At 40.2% G+C, this 18,695-nt stretch overlaps 1 long non-coding RNA gene across 1 annotated transcript; it reads right to left on the reverse strand.

Moving 5' to 3' along the window:
* Positions 1 to 4,283: 4,283 nt before the first annotated feature.
* LOC131401939 (uncharacterized) lies at positions 4,284 to 8,068 on the reverse strand. The gene is made up of 3 exons (XR_009218142.1): positions 7,990 to 8,068; positions 7,154 to 7,346; positions 4,284 to 4,495 (listed from the first exon to the last, which is right to left on the reverse strand). It is a non-coding gene; the product is annotated as an uncharacterized LOC131401939 (long non-coding RNA).
* Positions 8,069 to 18,695: the final 10,627 nt, after the last annotated feature.

Here is an 18,695-nt window from a genome sequence, read left to right on the forward strand (position 1 = left end):
CTCTGATTTTTATCTCATTCTTCAATTTCAATGACATTATGCCCTCCACATTTGTTGTACTTTCCATCACTTCCCTACTGGAACCATCCCTTAGGTTTCAAATATGCACAAATCTCTACCATCTACAAAACAATCTCTCAGCCAGCATTCCCAATAGTCCTCATCCTCCACGCCCCTCCTCTCCTCCTCCTGCCAGGGATCCGTTGTGAAAAGTTCACATATATCCCCATGCCTGTGTTTGCACAGTGCCCACTCAAGCCCATCCCCATTCTGTGGATGCTTCTCTTGCTAACCTCACAAGCCACGTCTCTTACCAATCCACCAGGGACTTGTCATGATTTGTCTGACATGCTCTGCAGTAGCATGTGACCTTGTGGACTTCAACGTCATTTTAAAAGCCTATTTGTCCTTGGGATCCACCACCTTACACTGTCCTGCTCTTGCCTGTCTGAACTTCCTGAGCCACTTTCTGGCTTCTCTTTATGACCACCCCACAATGACTGATGCTTCCTGGGAGTCAGCCCTGCTCTGACACCTGTTCCCCATCTGCACCCTCCTTCTGGGGAAACTCCATACATTTCCCTTGCCTCAAATACCACTAATGAGCCAAATATGTCCAAAAATCAGCAGAGACCTAACTCTCACCTCCAGACCCATTTATCTACCTGCCCACTCACCACATCAGTGATGATTCAACTCACAATGACCAGGTCCCAAGTCGAGCAAACCACTTCCCCAAATTATTTGCTTCTCTCTCAGGGTTTCCAAACTCACTTGTTTGTGCTAATAATGTGTCTAGCCCTGGGTGTCGCTCTGGACACCCTGCCACCCCACATTCACGTATCAATGAACCATCCATCCACTCTCCTGAATCTACCTACAGGTTATCCACTTCTGATTTATTTCCAATCACCTTTCACAATCTCATAAAATATATCATTTCCACAGAGTGAACTCTCCTGCACTAGGAACCTAAATTACAAAACTCCATTTTTCCTCTTTGTTGATTTTTTTCTATTTTAGTTACATGTGCAATATTATCTATTTCTTTCAAGATTTAGTTCTTTCTCACTAAACTGGATACTCCCTGAAGACAAGACTAATGTGGATTTTCCAAATTTTCCCACAATAGTGTTCACAATGGCTTTGCACACATAAAGGGCTCACATATATTATGTGTACAATATATATTTGATATTTATACACATATAAAATAGAAACATTAAAACTTTATTTCCTGAAATATTCTAAATCCATCCACTTAACTACTCTTATGCAAAGATACCACCTTTAGAGTGGTACACTGCAATACATTAGCAAGAATAGTTTAAGATTCCAAATCCTTTCTCCTCGTAATCCAATCATGAGATTCTAGTCACAGTGATCTGTTTAAAATGCAAAAGTGATCAGTTCATCTTAACTTTTAAATCCCCTATTTCTGTCTTCAGCACATATTTCTCCTGTTGTCTTATCATAATTATTACTACTACACTTTTCATTCCCTGATATGTTCCAGTTTGGAGGGAAAACTATGTGGTCATTCGATTTTTAGAGCACTTACTACATACAAAGCTCTGGTAGAAAACCCGTGATCTACAAAATAACTAAACAGACTGACTGCCCCTGTTTGATTTAGTCTTAGTGGGAGGAAAGAGATGATAAACAGCAAAGGATGTATAACGTGCCATGTAGAAATCACTGCTGTGATGAACAATAAGGCAGAGAGTGAGAGTTTGAGCTTGAGCACATTCTCAAATTACTTGTGTATGTGTGTGTGTGTGTGTGTGTGTGTGTGCACATGCTCATGCCTGCTGCCTGGATGGGATGACCTGCTTCCTCCTGTGGGGTTGGGGAGCCTCCTATGCCTTGGGAAATTTCCTCCATGTGCACTTAATATGCACTTTGTCATCCATGTGTATTAGTCAGGATTCTCTAAGAAATAGAACCATAGAATATATATAAACTTATAGAAGTGGAGATTTATTGTAGGAATTGGCTCACAAGGTTATGGAGGTTGAGAAGTCCCACAATATGCCATCTGCAAGCTGGAGAACAAGAAAAACCAGTGATATAATTTAGTCAAAGTCTGAAGGGCTGACAACCAGGACCTCTGATGTCCAAGTGCAGAAAAAGATGGACATCCCAGGTCTGGAGGAGACAGTGGATTCAGCCTTTCTTTCCTTTTTGTTCTATTGAGCCCTCAACAGATTAGATGATGCCCACTTACACTACTGAGGGTGGCTTTGTTTACATAGACTATGGAATCAAATGCTAATCTCTTCCAGAAACATCCTCACAGACACACCCAGAAATAATGCTTCACAGTCTATATGGGCACCCCTGAGGCCAGTCAAGCTGACTCCTAAAATTAACCATCACATCACGGCTTTATCCAACCAAGACGAACAGAGATATCACAATGTGACCTATGTCATTTAAATTTTCCAGAACACATGTTAAAGAAAGTAAATACAAACAGATGAAACTGGATTTTATAACATTTTTATTTAACCCAAGATATCTAAATATTATCATTTCAAAAGGTAGTCCACATCAGTACAAAGAACAAGATACTCAGGTTTTCTGCTCCCTTGGTCTTACTGGTAAATTTTAATGAATACTGGCTCCTCATATAACTTAATATGATCCAATTTATGATTTTCTCTCATCTATTTTAGCTTTATTGTATCAAAAGAAAATCATTTTTTCCTTATTGTCAAACTGCTCTGCTATCTCTTTTATAAAAAATTAAAGCTATATATTGTGTTTATGTTAGAAATGAAATTAAGAATTTAAGTAATAAAGAAGGAATTGATTCCAGCAAAGGCTGGTGTACTACAACGGAAGACAGTTCAAGAGCAAATCTTCCAAGAAAACCACTGGGTCAATGACATTGGAAAATTCAGGGTAGAATTAGAGTACACAAGGGATGTGATTAAAAGGGGAGTAGTGAGAATGTGGAGAGGAATTGATATCAGAAGTGAAAATACACAAGCATGTTTCAAGTTGATGAAAGACATCAATCCACAGATTCAATTAATTCAACATTCCCTAAGCAGAGTGACTACACAGAAAATATTAATGAACTAAACTATGGTCTAAAAACCAAAGTTAACGTAAAGGATTTTAGGGACTATAGATGCCAAATAAGCAAGAAAAAGGCCAATTGGTGATTTCTAACCATAAATAAAATAAAATGGACATCAACAGAGCAGCATTTTTAAAATGCTAAAAGAAATCTCATGTCAAACCAGAATTCTACACCCAGCAGCAACAGTGCCCCAAATAAAGATGTCCTAGAAAAACTTAAAGTGAAACTTTTCATTGTTAGCAGCCTTGAATTAGACAAAATACTGGAGTGAGTTATCACATCCAAAGGAATATAATCTCAGGTTGAAAACCAGGAATGGAGGAAGAACTGAAGAGGAAAGGAAAGGATAATTTGTAAATAAATATAAATGAATTTTATTTTGTGAAGTAATTCTAGAAATCTCTCATGGAGATTAAAATATATGTAGAATAAAATGCATGAAAACAGTAATACAAACGTCAGGAAGCTTAAAAATAGAATTGAAAGTGTTGAAGGTATTAGCATTTGGGGGAGGGGGTAAAAGTAATTATTCATATTAGACTGTATTAAGGATTCAGGATTTAGCCATTAGTGCAATTAAACACAGATTTCTATATGATTCCAACTAATAAGTTTATAGAGGAAACAATGGAATAATAAAAGAGTTAAATCAACATCAGTGAAGTAAAGAGAGTAAAGGAACATTAATTATTCAGGTCAAAGGGAAGGGAAAGAGTAAGACGGTTGAAATAATTACAAGTTTACTGGAAATTACATGAGATGTAAATGCACAAAATACTAATTTGTTGTTAATGGCTGTGTGATATATTCTAGAGACTTGTTAATAAATATTTTGGACATTCTTTTATTGATAAACGTTTACACAGTCTCTATTTTTCCCTATTCAAACATAACTTGTATGGACATTTTTGTACATATAAACTTTCATTCCTATTTTTACAGAAAATATCAATAGTGGAAGAAAAAGGAAATATTAAAATGTTGATAGAAACTGCAAATACCACCTCCCCACACAACTGTATGAAATTTTTTCGTCTACCAACAGTATCTGACAGTGTCAATAACCCCACATTTTTGTGTTTAGGTATAAAGCTTTAGGAATCACTCAAATTCCATTGATAAGAAACAGGAAGTCTCCTCTTGATTATCCACTGATTGGATTATCCACTCCCTCCATAAAAGGGAAATCAGAGGCAGAACTCACTGCATTTTCCAGCAATCCACGGGCTGTCTGCACATCAGGAGTGGGGTCAGCAGGACAACTCTGCAGCCATGGAGGAACCTGCATCAGCCTCTTTTCCAAGCCAGCCTGTTCTGGTGAGTGTGGAATCCATATGGACAGCAAGAGTGTCCATTTGTACACTTGGTCCTTCTGTGAAACCTCTTTAAGTGAGCAGGCAGTAGCTGTTAAAACAAGAAGATACCTTATTGAAAGTTGTTTCCCAGGTGTCAATGTTTGTTAAGTAATGTTCAAGTTATTGTACTTTTTTCTATGTGAAGTTTTCTGGGATAATAGGCTAGATGGTTTTGTCTTATTTTTAACCAACAACATCACTAGGAAGTGGTGTAGTATTCGGCCCTGCACTGTTTAAGTTGTTCCCCTCTCTGGAAAATTCTTTACCCACAATGCGCTTGGTCTTTTTTAAGAAAAATTCAGTTCTGTGCTCAAATATCACCTCATCAGTTAGTCCTTTCCTAATCTCTTCATCACCAATAATTACGTAGTTAATTTCTTTCTCCCTTCATCCGTCCTTGCCACTTTTCCTCTATCCCTCCCTCTTTCTCTGTCTCTGTCTTGGCCTTACTGTTTATCACAGCACTTAATTATACCTAACACTATAATAGAGATTCCTCAGTCTGTTTATTAACTCTTTCCTCTCACCAAGATTAAATAAAGAGGGGCAGTGACTTTGCTAAGTTCTGGATCACAGGTTTTAGTACATAACTTGGCATACTATAGGTGCTCAATAAATGGGAGGATCAACTAATTTTCCCTCCAAACTGGGACATGCTGGGGAACGAAAGGGGTGGTATTAATAATTATGGCAGGACAACAGGAATGAAGTGAGGTTTACGGTTTCACTTTTAAAAAAATATCGTCTGAAGACAGAAATGAGAGATTTAAAAGGAAAAGTGCATTGACTAGATTTACACTTTAAACAGATTATTATGACTATAATCTTATAATGGATTACAGAGAAAGGATTTGAAGTCTTAGTGATAATTTATTGTAGTATACCACAAAACAGATTATATCATTGTATAATTGTGGTTGAGTGAATTTCTTTGAAAAATTTAGTTCTTTTTGGAATTTGAATAATTTCTTTCAATAAATATATCTAAGCACCTTCGATGGGCAAAGAAATGACTGAATATGGCAACATAAAACATTAAAGCCCACATTAGTCTTCTCTTCATGGAGTATCCAATTTAGTGAGAAAAACACTATGAAATAAATAGATAATACTATACACATACAATTAAAAATTGAAAAAATTAACACAGAGAAAATGTGATATTAATTTTGATGGCTGGATCAGGAAAGGTCACTCTGTGGAAATGGTATTTGGTAGGGAATCTGAAAGGTGCTAAAGAATTATTCACAAGTTGAGAATCTTTAGGTGGATTCAGGAGGGTGGATGGATGGTTCACTGATGAACGAGTGTGGGGTGGCAGGGTGTCCAGAATGACACTCAGGGGTAGACAGGATATTAGTACCAACAAGTGAGTTTAGGGGACCCTGAGATATGGGTGATTATTTGGAGAACTGGCTGTTTCAACTTGGGACCTGCTCACTGTGAGCTGAGTCGTCGAGTTGTCACTGATGTGGTGAGTGGGCAGATGGGTATTTGGATCTGAGGGTGAAGTCAGATCTTGCTGACTCAATGGGCATTTCTAGTTCATCAATGGTATCTGAAGCCAGGGAAATGGATGGGATGGCCTAGAAGAGGGTGTGGATGTGTAACAAATGTGGGAGTAGGATTGACTTCTAAGAAGCATCAATTGTTCTGTTAAGCCAGATAGTGGAGCTGAGAGTAACAGGGAGGAGTAGGAGGAGAGAGGAAGAGTCAGGGGAGGAAAAATGGCTATTTACAGTGGATGCAACTGTGTGATGGGAATATGGTCTGTGTGAGTTATTTATGTATGAACAGGAGAATATTTGAGTGAAGATGGGATGTGGGAGTGCAAGTGAAGTGAGCACCTAAGGGTTGAGAGGTAATATGATTTCATTGGAGACGAGGCATTAAAGGAGCTAGGAAAATGAGGTGATTGTGTCCTAAAGCAGAGTAAAAGAGAGACACTGAAAACATAAATCTTGGGATACAAAGATACCTGTGATCTGTGGATCCACATGATGGTGGGTCAAGGGGTACCAGCATGTGTTTAGTTGACTGTGACAAGGATGGGAAGGGGGGACATCCTCAGAGGACGGTAGAGGGAAACGGTCTGGAGGTGGCACTGGGTAATGATGAGAGCTTTCTGTCCTTGACTCATATCAGCTTGATGTCCCAGGATCTACTTCTCAATGTGAGGGGCCTGTGCCAGCAGCATCAGCATCATCCGGGAACACCTAGACGTGCACGTTCTTGGCCCCACCCTGGACCTACTTGGGTTGAGGTCCAGAAATCTGAATTTTAACAACCCTCCAGATGATTGTGATGCACAGGCCAATCTGAAACACATTTCCCCAGGGAGAGAGGAGGGTGGAAGATCCAAATGAGCTGAAAATGTTCTTCATTTTATTCAAATTGCACATTTCATTTTGTTTTCAAAGGGGAAGCTCAAAAGAAATAGGATGCCCCAGAAGAAAAGATAAGTCCATTTAACTAAGACCAAGCAGAGACATCGGGAAAGGTCTGCACTTCCTACAAGACTCACCAGCTGCATTTTCCAGAGGCCTGTCACAAGGATACCTTCCCACCCTGGCAACGAAGTCAGGTATAGTCAACGGGAAGAGACCTTGCAGAAGCCCCAGCAACTCTGGGCACACAGGAGACTGCAGGGACTCCAGGCCTGCAGCAGTGAAGGAGAACTTTTAAGTACTTTCGATATCACAAATACCTTAAAAATAATTGCACCTCCTAGTCCAGGTGAATCCCTGGGCTGTGTTGGTGCTGGGTCTCTACACACCAGCCCCGAGCCCACCGCTGCACAGTCTTCAGATGGGGCAGAGATGATCCCAGGAGCGGGTATCTGTCTCTCACAGCCACTCTGCAGACAGCCGGTAACTTATGGAGACATCTGCAGACAGAGTCTGAAAGTGAAAAAAGCAAGGGTGAGGCCCTGAGGGCAGACAGGTTTGCCAGGGAGGCAGAGAGAGCAAGGAGCCAAGAAGGATGTTCTGAGACCTGATGGAAAACAGGAGAAGGTCCTGCTGAAGAAGCTGAGTGGTGTGGCCCTGGGGAAGCGGTTCCCCATGAGCAGCCCTCAGTTTCACTCCCTCATTTAATGTTACTCCTGCTTCTTCTGGACCATTATGCTTGGTTGTGTTAAAATTATACTTTCTTAAACTCTTGAGAGACAAAAATGAAGAGTAGATGGTCTTGTGGGGGAGAGGGAGGGTTTCGTGTGACAAGAAAGAAGATCTGTTTGTCCTGGTACACTGCAATTTCTGTTTACCATGATTTTTATTCACTTTTATATTAAATTCTTCCGAGGTAATTTAGCCTAAGGTATTATTTAGTATTTTTAGTATAATATTTTCTTATAATTCTTATACTCAGGAAAGGATGATACCCACTGAAAACAGCTCATTTTTTAATGTTAAATTAATTTGAGTCCATAAAAATCTTATTTTATTAAGCTTGCTTTTATATCTCATTCTAACATAAGTTCCATGCTTTTTTTTTTTTTATTTTTGCCAAATGCTAATTCAGACATGAGACATTTTTACTCACCCCCAGCGGCTTCCCCACGGGCTGGGTCCGCGGGCTCAGCGCGGCTCAGAGGCTGCACCCCCGGGGTCAGTCCCCGCGCGGACACCGGCGCCAGACTCCACGCGGCCATCACGTCCGGAGGACGCAGCCGCGGGGACACGCGCGTCCTCGTCGTGGGCGGAGGACACGCCGCTGTCCAGCCAGAGCGCCCCGCGCCGTGGGCAGCGGCGGGGCCGGGGGAGCGGGGAGGAGGGCAGCGGGGACCGGGTCCACGACCCTCCGTGGGGGCGCTCGGGGCGGCTCGGGCGCGTCGAAGGCTCCGGGCTCCACGTCCACGGCCCCATCCAGCGCGGTCGCCTTCATTCTCCGCCGTCCTCGCCTCCGCTTCCTTCTGAGGCGCCAACCGCCTGTTCTCGCTTCACCGCCCACGACCTGACAGCTCTTCCCAGCGGCCCCTGGGCTCGGCTCTCTCCGCCGCCTCTCGCCGCTTTTCGGCTGGGCTCGGCTCCCCCCGCCAAACCTCGGGTCCTTCCGCCCGACCTCGGCCGTTTCCTCACATCCTCGGCTCTTTACGCCCGTCCTCGGTTCCCTCCGCGTGTCTCCGCCGCTCCTCGGCTCAGTGGTTCCCTTCGGCTCTCTCGGCCTGGTTTCGGATGACGGTTGCTGTCTGAGGTCCTGTTGCCTTTAGCTTTGGAGGGAACTGGTGGTCCCTTGCTAGGGCTTCTGTCACCTCTACTGTTGGATGCAGATTGTGAGTATCACTTGCTGGGGCTCCATAAACTCTAATCTTGGGAGGTGCACTGGGGGATCTCTTGCAGTGGCTTCCATCATCTGTAATTTTGGGGGATTAGTTCATTGTGTTTTTAAAAGCATATTATTTGGAGAAAGTTTAGACTTACACAAAAGTTGTAAAACTATACAGGGTTCTTTTATACAGTCAATATTCATTATATTTACTTACATTTTTTTACTGCTGATAATTATCGCTAACGTTATGTGTCTCCACATGGAATTCTTTTGTTTCAGCCTGAAGAGCTTTCTTTAGTGTTTCTTGAAGTACAGTTCCATTTTTGATGAATTCTTTCAGCTTTTGTTTTTTTAAACCCCCTTTGAAAAACATCTTTAATTAGTCTGCATTTTTGAAGAATGTTTTTCTTAGGTCTCAGAATCTTAGATGGGTAGGGTTTTTTTCTTTTTCCATGAACCACTTTAGATGTCAGATGTCATTCGTTGTTTTCTTCTTTTTTTTTTTTAAGGTGAATGCTTTATTTATTTTTGTGTGTGTGTGAGGAAGATCAGCCCTGAGCTAACATCCATGCCAATCCTCCTCTTTTTGCTGAGGAAGACTGGCCCTGGGCTAACATCTGTGCCCATCTTCCTCCACTTTATGTGGGACGGCACCACAGCATGGCTTGACAAGTGGTGCATCGGTGCGCGCCCGGGTTCCGAACCTGGGCCTCCAGCAGCGGAGCACGGGCACTTATCTGCTATGCCACGGGGCCAGCTGCTCATCGTCTTCTTGTTCTATAGTTTCTTTTGAAAAGTTATGGGTCTTATTGTTGCTCTTTTAAAAGCAATGTGTCCTTTTCCTTTGGTTGTTTTAAAGAATTGCAGTTTGTCTTTCATTGTCTACAATTGTCCATGTTTCCTCCCTTTTCTTCATAGTTATTTTGAAGTGCTTGTCTGCTAACTCCAATCTCTGCATTGTCTCTGGGTCTGCTTCTATTGATTTATATATTCATAATAGAGAAGGTTTTCCTGCTGCTCTGCATGTCTAGTAACCTTTCATTGTATGCTGGATCTTGTGCACAATACCCCGTAGAGGCTCTTAATCGTGTTACATTCCTCTAAAGATTAGGTTTTGTCAGGGCAGGCAATTGTACTACTAATGGATCACCTAGAACCTATGATGGCTGGGTTTTAGCCTCTAAAAGGACAGATTTATTTCAGTTTTTTCAAAGGGTGAAGTCCTTACTCTTAGTGTGACATTTCTAGGGTCATAATGGGAACCCAGGGTTTTTTATCAAGGTCATTCCACTCCAGATGAATCCGAAAACCAAGCTCCAACTCCTGGGATGTGTGACCTCTGAAATTTCTGCCCAATATTCAGTTTTCAGTGGTTTTTCTCTTCTAAATCTCCTAGAGTCTTTCCCTTCATATGCACAGCTTAGGTGTTATTCAGGGACCTGAAGGGGATTCTTAGGCATATTTTGTGGGCTGCCTCTTTGTGAATTTTATTTTCTCTTGGAATATGCTTCAAAGGTGTTTCAGGATCAGGTTGTATTTTACCTACCCCAGCCCTGGCATCAACCATTTCTCGAAAGAGCCCTGGTTCCTTCTTTTTCCTTTTTGTTTAGAAGAGTACTTTAGAAACCACGATTTGAGTGATAGGTGTTCTCATTGCTACTGGAGTATAATTGCTTCTAGGCCTTTTGAGCCGATAGGCCTTGGAAATATATGAATGTATACTATCCTCTACATACATACATTGTCTGTCTATGTCTGTATGTCTGTCTGTCTGTCTATCTATCTATCTCTATCTATCTATCTATCTATCTATCTATCTATCTATCTATCTACCTACCTACCTATCTATCTATCTATCTTTCTGTCTTTCCTTCCTTCTATCCATCCATCCATCCATCCATTCATCAAAAGCATGAATTCATACTGATGCTTCCAATTTTAATCCAGCACCCAGTGTTCATTCTAGTCTTCTCTCTTCCCTTGTTTGTAACATCTTTCTTTGACAGTGAGAAACTGGCTCTCATGATCTATAATATATTAACTTAGCTGTTCAGCCCTAGTACATAAATAAAGTAGTTTAAGAATTGCTAACCCATACCCTTCTGAGAAACAAATTTATGAACTAGGCTCCAGGATTTCTGGTCAGTTCTTTTTGTATCCAGCCTTACAGTATCTGGTCTTAACACAGGTTTTCAAAGTAAATTTCATTTCCTTCTCATACCCTTCATTATGGTTATTTCATTTGTAATACAATTAGGTTCATTTTATATAGCTTCTATTCCATTTTACATTCCCTCCACTAGCTGGTGGATTAAATTTTTTTTTTTAACCTACAGTAATATCCACTCTGTTATGTACAATTCTGTGGGTTTTGGCAAATGCATAGAGTCGTGTATGCATCTACACCATCATGACTGAGCATGATACACACGTGAACACATTCATGATAGAACAATTCCATCATTCCAAAATTCTATTGTGCTGCCCCTTTGTAGTCATCCCCCTCTCTTACTCCTTATCCCAGGAAACCATTGATTAATTGTCCTTCCCTACTGTTTTGCTTTTTCTCAGATGTCATACAATGGAATCATACAATAAAATGCCTTTAGTCTCTGGCTTCTTTCACTTAGCAAAATGATTCTAATTTAAATTGAGGTATAAGTTACATGCAGTGCAACATACAGACCTAACGTAAAATTCAATGCATTCGACAAACGCATATGCCTGTGTAACCTACACTCCTATCAAGATGTAGAATACTCTCCTCATCCCATAAAGTCCCTTCATGTCCTCTCAGCCAGTCCCTACTTCTGCACCACCTCTTGCCACAACTTGCGCTTAGATGCAACTGCTATTCTGTTTTTTTTCTATCACAAATTATTTTTTACCTGTTATTGAAATTCGTACAGTATTTGCTCTGTTTGTGTGTGGCTTATTTTGGTCAGTATAATCCTACAATGAACTTTAATTAATTCATAATAAAAGATGATATATAATGTTTACTATATACCAGGGTGCCTCATAAGTGCTTTACATATATTAACTGATTGAATCCCTAATACAAGTCTACAGAGTAGGCACTCTCATTGTTCTCATTTTACTGATGAAGAAACCTTGGCACAATAAGTTTGTCGCTGGCTTGAGGTAACCATGTCTAAAGGAGAGAACTGAGACTGGACAGAACAAGAGACTGAACTGCAGTAGGTTAAAAATGGAGACAACAGTTGATCCCATAGAGAGCATCAAGCGTGTCTCAAATTGAGGCAACGGTAGTAGGCCATTGTACCCCCCACATGAACCACTCATTGGAAATGGGCTGCCATTGGGAGTGGTCATAATTTTAGGTGTGCCACTTTCCTTTGGCCCAAGGAAATTCCCAGAGAGAGTGGCAGCACGAGCCCTTAAAACACTTCTGGCAGCTACAAGAGTGAATGACTTAGTCCCAAAAGAAGAATCTTGGAAATATATCACTGTCTCCATGATGGTCCATCACTTATGCCCCTCAGATGCACTTGCTTCTTAAAGCCAGTACACGCAGTGTTCTGGTTGGTCATGCTGACTGGGGAAACTTACAAGAGGAAGATCAGTGGGACAAATAACAGGCAGCTCTGAACAGCAGCTTTTTGGTGCTGCAATTGATACTTACCATCCCACTCCTCCTACTCTCCCATTTAGATTGACAAGCACCTCTGCTGGTCTAGGTGGTTTACCTGGAGGGGTGATCCAGATGCTCATCCCTGAGGTGTCTGAGCACCTGGTCACCATGCCCTTCTCAGGATACAGCTGCTGCACTAATTTATCAACAAAATTGGGGAAAGAATATCAAAAGATATCCAGGTGGGCTACCTGAATGCCCCATGTCTTCTCTGTCCTGACTGTATAACAGAAGGCCCATGTCCTCTGGAAGAATTACCCATGCCAGAAGACATGATGGCTTCTTTCCTTGTGCTGGCATCACAGCAGTCATAACATTCAATGGGATTCATCCTTTGTCTCCTGGTAGAAGTGTCCACCCTATAGGAACCAGGACATTTATGTTGATTATCGTTTGCACTTTCCTCCCAAGAACGCCATAACCGATCTTACATGAAGAACACTTGTGGAGGCAACTATTTTAGACTACACATGGAAGTATCAATGCTTTGAGAGCACTCAGGATGTTACACTAGCTGATACAATTCCTGGGCAGAGATATAACCTTCAACCCAGTTGACTGACAGGAGTAGATTCTCAGAAACAAAAGGAATGAACAATTCTGGATATCTTCCATTTGCCCCAGCAAATCCACTTTCTCTCTTTTGCTGTACCCAGGAAGGTTAATAAAGATGATCTACATCAATGGGCTTCCTTGTCTCCTGGCTTTTGGCTGGGTTTGGCCAATGGGACATTAGCAAATGACGTAAGCAAAGGCTTGAAAAACATTTGCTCATTGTTGGTACTTATCCGTCTCTGGCTGCCCCTGGGAAACCTGTGGCCGTCAATATGTAAATGAGTCTAGATAGACTGCACATTTCCATCACTCCAAGTGACTTCAAGTCAACCATCAGATATGTGAGTAAGGTCATCCTAGACCGTCCAATCCCAGCTGAGCCACCAATAGGTCCAGATCAAAATAACTGCCCAAATAATCCACAGAATATTGAGAAAAAATAAATTATTTTTTTTATTTTAAGCCACCAAATTTTAAGACAATTTGTTATACAGCAGAAGCTCACTGATACATGATACTATTATTTAAATATGTCCTTTCATTATATGTTTAAATACCACAGATTTCTATCTTTATCCAATATTTTAGGCTGGAATAGTCCTCTCAAGATTCAGATTCTAAAAGAAAATCTGAGACCATATCATCTTTCATTGTACTTTCTCTCATCCTTCTTTTCAACCAGACATTTTTAACCGTATATATTAAGAATAACTGTACTAATTCTGAGATATTGGATATTCTCCTGTGTTGTCATCCACCACTGTTTTACACTGGGGATTTTTACTTTTAATTTTAGCCCCATAATCCATTTGGAGTGATTTACTTGTGAATAATGTTACTTTATGGCCCAGTGTTTTATTTTGAAAGTGGATATCTTATTGTCTATAAAACAACTACCGTACCATTTTGAAAGTGGTTTTAAGTATATTTATTCTGAATAATGCTTGGAAAACTGAATTCTTTGAAACACTAATTCTTTTCATTCATAAATATAGTTTGTCTCTCCGTTTAATTAGAGCCTTATGTCATTTGGTATATCTTTATAATCTTCTTTGTGTAACTTATATAACTTATAACTTCATATTGAATAGATCCAATTATTTTAAATGCTTATTTTAAATAATTCATTGCTCCAAAAGCTAGAAAAATTATTTACGTTTAAACTAGTTGTTGCTAATATAACAGTAGTTTTGATTTTTCATATAGTTATCTAGTATTGTTTCACATTACTCAACTTAATTACTAGTTCTAAATTTTATGTTATTTCCCACTAAAATATTAGATTTTTCTCTTCTTCTCTAATATTATTTACCTCTTATTCTTTCTAGTCTTATTTTTCCATGACTGGGCTCTCCAGTGCCACACTGAATCACAATAATGTTTGCCAGTAGCATTTTCCTCATCTTAAGCATAGTGTAAACACCAGATAAATTCCTTGTCAGGGCAGAGCAGACATCTAAGAGAGGGAAAGTAAAAATATGAAGAGGAATCATTTCTGCCTAGGAGTCAACAGACTTCTCTCTCTTGGTTATTTGTTGCTAAGACATGACAATGTGGTCAGCTGAGAATTAGAGAATCCTACCCTAGTCTCAAGAATTAATCATGGTCAAATCTCTTAACCTCTTTAGACCTCAGTTTCTTCATCTGTAATATAAAGAGTTTGAAAAGTGTTTTTGAGTTCTAAACTTCTATGATTTCAAGGTACCCTTTACCCAGATGCACTTGGCAAAACCAGAGTGAATTTTTAGTTATCTTCTTCTCCATCAACATTATTATCCACATCATCACTTAGAGACACAGTAAGTGTCTACTTTTGCATGACACTGACCAAATTAAGTTCCATTTCAGATCACTGCTTATAAGGATAGTAAATCAATAGCTAATTGTTGAGAGAGAAATATAGTGTTGGCACCTGCTGGAACCAGCAGACCGTAGGCTAAAAGGTCTTTCTTTTGTAGTGAGACTGTGCAAACATTCCCTAATGAGACACAACCCAATTCTTGTGTACTTAGCAGGATATAAAAGGGAGCTTTGAATCCATGGTTATGAGCAAATAAGAACATGAGTTTTCAAAAAGTTAACTAATGATGCCATTTGCCTGGAATGCGGCTCTTCTCTGGTGTATAAAGAGCAGACGTACTTAAGGCCATTTTCATTCCTTCAACAAATATTAACTCAAGGCCTACCACTTGCTGCAAGACAGCAGTGATCTATACTAAGAGCATTTATTCTAGTGGGGTGACACAGACTACAAACAAAAAGAGACATTTGAGGTGATCACTAAAGTTACATATGCATCAATCTTCTTTCATTTTGGACTATTTTCAACCATTTCCTCTTTTCAAGCTTCTCCAGAGCTCTAAGCATGGACTTGAAAATCTAGAAAGCATGAAACCAAAATTCCTTCTTACATCACCACTCTTTCAAAGACATAGTGTTTATCATGTGAGTGTAAGCACTTCACAGAATGTATTATATGGTTGCTATGGTTGAGATTATGAGCAGACATAAAAGATGTCTCTAATACTAGGTTCCTATGGATCAACACTATTTCATCACTTTCTTGAGAGGAAAGATGATGCTATGAAGGGAAAACAAAATATTACATGGAATTCACACTCAAAAATATGTTTCCATCCTAGTTGTGTTATTTAATGTGGGGTGACCTTGGGCAAGGCAGTTACTCCTTCAGAGACAGCAGTAATAACACCCTGAAAAGCATTCTATAAGAATTAAATGAAACAATGTATCAGAAATTGTTCTGTAAATTGCAAAGCAATTACAGCCAGATTACAGGCCAGCCAGCAAAGCAATTTACTTCATCTTATTTTTCTCCTAATAATATTTTCCTCTTCAATCTTTTTTTATGCTACACAATCTTTCTAAACTTAGTTTTATCATTTATTCAATAATAATAATATATCAAAAATGGTTGTATATTGGAAATTTCATATGATTCAACTTAATTAATAGGCGTCCACAACAGTAAGTTTTATTATAATTATAGTGAAAATTTTCATGTTGCCTTACCATGTGCAAGGCATGTTCTAGGCACCTGACATGTATTCACTCATTCAATCCTCACAACAATGTTTCGAGCAGACAATATTAACTTCCATTTTACCTACGAGGAATGTTAGAGGTTCTGTAATTGTCCAAGGTCACAGAGCTGGTACTCAGGCAGTCTAACTCCAAAATCTGTTTTAGGAATTCACTAAAGGGTGTGGACCTCTCTTACATGCTGAAAGAACCCCCCTGGTGTCTGGTTGGTGAATGGACCAGAGAGGACTAAGTGAGGAAGCACGTGGCTACTGAAATGATCCAGGAAAGCAATTCTGAACTCAGTATATAACTTAGAAAAATTTGTCACACTTTGGTGATGGATAGGATGTGGAACAAGAGGAAAAGAGAGGAGTCAAGGATAACTATCAGTATATCTGTTTTTTTTTTTTTTTGCCTGAGGAACTGCATAAATGAAAACATTTACTATGGTTTGTACACAAATATTTCATAGGGGAATTTTGTCTGCAAGAATGCAAAGAGGGGGTACATCCTTGCACTATATCTTTGAACGTAAGTGTCTAGGTAGAAACTTAACAAGGATGCCCTAAGGAAGGAGATGACAACATAATGCATCTAGAAGTAATACATCTATACCCACAGAGGAAAATAAATGCTACATATTCAATAAAAATAATTAGAATTAGGCCAGACTAATTCAAAGATGTTCAAACCCTGAACCCAAGTTCTCACCTCTCCTACCTCACAAGGGATACAGCTTTGGGTCATTCCAGTGACCCAGCGAGTCCCAGGTCCTGCTGTTGCCCAACCTGGAGGGGCTCCACAAAGTCCTTTGACTTATCATCATGAGGTTGAGGGGTAGGAGTGTGCTAGAGGTCAGAGGAGTGGGGCCAGGGAGGGGCACCATATATCTCAAAACGTTACCTGAGGCAGAGGCTCTCCTACTATTTTTCAGTTGAACTAGATGTTTAACTTCCTGTTGGTTCCAAGTCAGGTCATCAGGGGAGTACAGAGGGCTGCACCATAAGTGAACCGAGGCATGCACCGGAGGTGGTCTGAGATCAGCACTGAAAATGGAACACAGGCTTCCGAGTCGGAAGTGGAACATGGCTCCCATCAGGGTTAATTGTGGGATGAGTGGCACCATCTGAGTTGGAGAATGTGCATGTGCCAGTGGTGGCAGGCAGCTGGTGTAGTGGGCTGGATGTAAGCAGGGAGAGGAGGGAATCTTTGAGGCCAGGGAACCACCAGGCTGTACTTTGAACTGGTCTGAGGGCACAATCCTGGGACGGTAACATGAAAAATGAGACCAGACTTTGTGAATTTTTGTTTGGCTGATTGAGCCAAAATCTCTCTTGGAATGGAATGGTAGGTGGAGCTGGGACTAAGACAGGTCCCTACATATTGTCAGAAAATAGAAGATGAATGGCAAGACAGTGAAAAGGGGATAGAGAATGGAAGATGCACAAGCAAATAGGGAGGAGGAAAAAAGGGTTCCAAGAGACCAGACTAACCGATTGTCACTTGTCATTTCACTACAGTTTTGACAACAGAAGCAACAGCTATTTCTTCAGAGTGAGGAACTCGGAGGACAGTTTAGTTATGTGGGAATAGTCTTGAAGCTACTTTTTACAGAGCATTTTATCTGCGATTGAGAAAAAGGTCACAATATTCTTATCATTAGTAAAGACTGGGGAAGGGTGACAGAAATTGTGCGAGTTCCACTCCCCCCACCAAAACACACATACATTCTATTTGGTGCTTCCACTGCATAGAAAATACCTTCAGGTATAACTGGTCACACGCGTCATGAAACTATATTGGCAAACCCAGTTTCACAGATTTTTGTTGTAGTGGTCATAGGAATGGATGGATTGGGTTATTTTTCTGTGCCTTGTTTTCACGAAATCAGCCATTAGTGCATTTGTATTAGGCAATTTGTGCTGTTCAAGTGCCTTTCTCTTTCTAGCTCCATCCCACCTTTTGGATCCTATGTGACCCTTACTTGATCTTATCTATCCAGAGCAATTACACATCATACTCAATGATGAAAGTTTGAAAGGTTTTCCTCTAAGATCAGGAACAACATAAGGTTGCCCTCTCTCACCACTCCTATTCAACATCATACTGAACATTCTAGCCAGAATAATCAGGCAAGAAAAAGAAAATAAAAGAAATCAGAATAGGAAAAGAAGTTAAATTGTTTCTATTTGCAGACGATATAATCTTACATATAGAATATCCCAAAAATTCCATCAAAAACAGATTTAATCAACAAATTCAGTAAAGTTGCAGGATACAAAATCAACATAATAATCAGTACCATTTCTGTACACTACACATTTCTCTGCCGCGTTTCTGCCTTTTGAGGGGTCACAATTCAGCCTATAACAATAGCCTTGCCCCAAGTCAGAGGAGGTGGTTTTGAGTGTGCGAGGCCATAAGTTCATGTGATGGTTGCAAAACCTGGAACTCCCTCCCTCAGCCATAGTGTCATTTATGTTTGTGTGTATTGGATGCATCTGGCAGTTCCCAAGTCAGTAGTCATGTAATACCTTAATATATTTCATTTAGTGCAGTATGTCCAAAGTGTTATGATATCAGCATGTAATCCACACAAAAGTTATTACTGAGATGTCCTCATTTTTTTATACAAAGTCTGTGAGATCCGTCGTGTATTTTGCGCTCACGGCTCCTCACATTTGGGCTGCCCACAGTGTAAGTGCTCAGTGCTGACATGGTGCCAATG

This window comes from Diceros bicornis (assembly GCF_020826845.1).
Source record: "Diceros bicornis minor isolate mBicDic1 chromosome 27 unlocalized genomic scaffold, mDicBic1.mat.cur SUPER_27_unloc_1, whole genome shotgun sequence".
NCBI classification, from domain to species: domain Eukaryota; kingdom Metazoa; phylum Chordata; class Mammalia; order Perissodactyla; family Rhinocerotidae; genus Diceros; species Diceros bicornis.